This window comes from Heterocephalus glaber, unplaced genomic scaffold (assembly GCF_053883595.1).
Source record: "Heterocephalus glaber isolate CG9 unplaced genomic scaffold, H.glaber_assembly_v1.0 deba00001673, whole genome shotgun sequence".
NCBI classification, from domain to species: Eukaryota; Metazoa; Chordata; class Mammalia; order Rodentia; family Bathyergidae; genus Heterocephalus; species Heterocephalus glaber.
Window position 1 is genome coordinate 6,369,692 of NW_028258410.1, and position 2,609 is coordinate 6,372,300.

The 2,609-nt window shown below is 39.4% G+C and overlaps 1 pseudogene; it reads left to right on the top strand.

Annotated features, from left to right (window-relative positions):
* The first annotated feature begins 1,021 nt into the window (after positions 1-1,021).
* On the top strand, positions 1,022-1,969 carry LOC101719674 (olfactory receptor 4C15-like; annotated as a pseudogene).
* The last annotated feature ends 640 nt before the right edge of the window (positions 1,970-2,609 follow it).

Here is a 2,609-nt window from a genome sequence, read left to right on the forward strand (position 1 = left end):
TTCTTCACACATGAACAAAATCAGAGGCTTCACTCCTTACAGCTGCACAGAGCCTCAAATAAGGTCACCACTTGCAGAAGACCATTGCTGGAAGTGAAAAAATCCCACTCATTTTTTCTTGATGGGGAGAAAGAACTTGAATCTGAAGACAGAATTCCTGTGTCATAGAGCAGATCTTGTTTGCTTGAAGTTAATATCTTGCAGTGGGAATTTCCCATCCGTAGATAAGGTAATGAGACCTAACATAAGTGCTTCTAGAAATTGAGCCCTGAGCTATTGCTTACCTCAACAATATTTCCTTCAGTGACCATGAGAAAAATCAGAAGTACACATTATTGTCTTTAAGGATTTCTGTTTCCATTTATCAAATGATGAATTAAAAATAATCTCAGCAAAATTCACACTTGTCATGTGGTAGGTATAGATGTAGAAAAGCCTCCATTAATGCTTCTTCTACATAAACAATGAATAGATTCATTTAAAGCCCAATTCAGTTCAGGACTTTGAAGACATTTCATGATTTTCAAGCACTTCTTCAACTGGACCATTTCCTTCTATTTGTGCCCAAGACTATCTCTACATTAAGTATGGTGTACTAGTCAACATTATCTGATGTCAACGGCACACAACATTAATAATTTACATTCCTTTGGTTTTCATAACTTTCCTTTCTTTTCAGAATGCTTCCCGATAATTCACTCCAGGAATTCACTAGCAAGTGATCAAGCTGACATTTGAAACGGAACCTGTTTCTCTTCTTTACCGAGGTGGGGGTGAGCTGTTCTCCATATTAAATCTCTGTCTATTTTAAAGTTTCCAGTAATTTATTTATGCTTCAGTTCTGCCAAGCTCTAAATACTCCTTTAACAAATTCCTAATTATGTGTGCTCAATGAAAGTAAAAGCACTCAAAATGAGTTTGAACGATGGTGACTTTAGTACTATCAATTTGTTTGCAGTGAATTGTTCTCATAATACCAAAATTACATGATCAGTACTTAAGTTTCACCTTCCCTTTGGAAGTCATGCAAAATCAGACTTCTGTAATTAAATATGTCCTCCTGGGACTTTCACAGAATCCAACAGTTCAGAAGGTAGAATTGTTGCATTTTTTGTTGGTCTATATTGCAACTGTCTGGAGCAACATGCTAATTGTGGTGACCATCATTGGCAGCCCTGCTCTGCTGAAATCCGCCATGTACTTTTTCTTGGCTTCCCTGTCCTTCCTGGATGCATGTGTTTCTTCTGAAACCATACTGAATATGATTGCTGATTCCTAATATGGAAGAAACACCATCTCCTTTGAAGGCTGCATGATGCAGCTCTTTGCTAGACACTTCCTTGCTGGGGTGGAGGTGATCGTCCACACAGCCATCGCCTATGACCACTACATGGCCATTTGCAAGCCCTTGTACTACTCCTTCATCATGAACACGAAGCTCTGCTGTGCTCTGGTGGGCATAGCCTGGATAGGGGACTTCCTGCACTCTGCCACACAAGTTCTTTGTACCTTCCAGTTCCCTTTTTTGTGTCCCAATGTCATTGATAATTTCATATGTGACCTGTTCCCATTACTGAAGTTTGCCTGCACTGACACTCACATCTTTGGCCTTTTGGTGGTTGCCAACAGTGGGTCTATCGGCATTATAATCTTCTCCCTGTTGCTTGTGTCCTACTGTGTTATCTTGTTCTCCCTGAGGAAGCACAGTTCTGAAGGCCAGAGGAAAGCTCTGTCCACCTGTGGGTCCCACATCACTGTCATGATTTTGTTCTTTGTCCCCTGCTTAATGGTATACACATGACCTCCCTCTGCCTTCTTCTTTGAGAAAATAGTAGCACTATTTTACTGCATGGTGCCCCCTTTGTTTAATCCTCTGATCTATACTTTTAGGAAGTGAAAAATGCCATGAGGAAAAGTATAGAGCAGGTTAGTGGTGATGTCTCATGAGACAAAAATGTTACACTTATAAAAAACATAAGGAAGGAAGACAACAATATTTATTTAGAAAATACTTCACTGACTGTGGTTTTTAGGAAGTCAACCCAATTTCCTGTAGAAAGCATTATTGGGGAGTCAGAAAATTCTGTGTTTCATTTGAGACCTGACTTTCACTCTGAGTGGGTATCTCCTTCTCATCATATGTAAATTAAACAGAGCTCTGTTGCATATTCTTAACTCTAATTTAAAAAGGGGAGGGCATTTTCCCTATCAGAATGCTTACATTTCACACCATGTGTTGAAAATCCTTGAAAAAGAAAATTAGAAATTAAAGAAAGACATGTATCCCAACCATTTCAAATGAAGAAATATTTTTATATGTGTGACATTAAACTCATTGACCCTAATAAGCATCAGGATGTAAGCAAAGCAGAGAGAAGAGCACTCACAGAGCTCCAAATGTGGGTCTTCTAGTATCATTTGATTTCATTTTAAGGCGGCCTATACATATCTGGCGTAGAATTTGAGTCACTTTTTGCATTACTTGACAGACAAAACAAAGTGGTCCAGTCCTGCCTATGAGTGATTTGCTCTTGCATCAGGTGACTGCCCAATCCCAGTCTTCTGCAGGAGAGGAAGGAGGAGCAGATCTCACAGAGAACTCAGTAGTG